Source organism: Palaemon carinicauda, chromosome 28 (genome assembly GCF_036898095.1).
Source record: "Palaemon carinicauda isolate YSFRI2023 chromosome 28, ASM3689809v2, whole genome shotgun sequence".
NCBI lineage: Eukaryota > Metazoa > Arthropoda > Malacostraca > Decapoda > Palaemonidae > Palaemon > Palaemon carinicauda.
Genome location: NC_090752.1, coordinates 66,755,501 through 66,757,018, shown reverse-complemented (window position 1 = coordinate 66,757,018; position 1,518 = coordinate 66,755,501).

The window sequence follows — 1,518 nt, the reverse complement described above, 5'->3', positions numbered from 1 at the left end:
TATATATTATATATATATGTATGTATATATAATATATACAGTATATACTGTATATGTATACACAGTATATATATATATATATATATATATGTATATATACTGTATAAATGTATATATATATATATATATATATATGTATATATACTGTATAAATGTATATATATATATATATATATATGTATATATACTGTATAAATGTATATATATATATATATATATATGTTTGTCTTTACGTAAATGCGTATTTGATTCTATGTTGTTGCATCTGTATATTCAACATGATCAAACTAAAAGTTAATTATTTTGAAGACCTTGTAAAAATTGTTAAACCATCGTAGAATTGATCCTGCTTATAAATATGTAACAAAATTAACTCGTATCATCAGATATTAATCGTAATACCTTTTTACTAAAATTTAGACATTTATTATTGTTATCTCAATGTTTTTTTTTTTTTATTTTATTCCTCCTGAAGATTAATTTATATAATTCATCAACATCCATTGCGATAGAAATTTTACAAAGATATTTGTTTTACTTATTTTCCAGAAAGCTTAATAGGCCAACTACATGGTCTTCCACTGTCTTGGGTTAGAGTTCTCTTCCTTGACGGGACACTCGAGCACACTATTCTATCTTATTTCTCTTCCTCTAGTTTTGTTAAAGTTTTTATTATTCCTAAAATATTTTATTTTTCCTTGTTTCTTTTCCTTACTGGGCTATTTTCCCTGGTTGAGCCCCTAGTCTTTTAGCATCCTGCTTTCCCAACTAGGGTTTTACCTTAGCAAGTAATAATGATAATAATAATAATAATAATAATAATAATAATAATATAGGGTTTACAAATCCCTGGGTAAGTTTAGGTCAAACCCAACACCTCAGGTTACGTTAGGCCTATAGATTTCTTCTTCCAGACCGGGACTCACTGTTTTGCAATTTCACTACGAATTCCTAAAAAACAAATTCATGTGTCCCCCCCCCAAAAAAAAGGCCCGTAAAAGAAACAACGGAAATAAAAATAAATCTCTATATATTTAGCCCAGTACACATTGGCCCTCTTCACTGAATGCAGTAAAATGAGAAAAGAAATGAACAGAGCAAGTTTATATATAAAATTGGTGTTTCCATTTTATTTTTAAAAAAGTATTTATTTAGTGCGTGGGATGATTAGCCAAATTTAATATCATCCACTGTCGATTACAGTTAAAAGTAATTCATATTCATATATTATGTTGAACATGACATCAATACTCTAGTGTACCCTTATCAATTTCATAAAATTAAACACACTTAGGTCTTTAGTCACTGGCTAAAGCTTAGAGGAACTGCTAGAAATTTTAGTTTATTTGCTTGATACCACTGATGATCCTGACACAACAAAGTTGCATAGGCCTGTTTCTTATCAGTGGATTATTCATTTAATTATATTAATGAATTTGGGTCATATGGCCTAGCGCTGGGATCTGGGAGGCCAATCTGCACCGAAAGTGGTAAATTAGAAGGATTTTAACCAGCGAA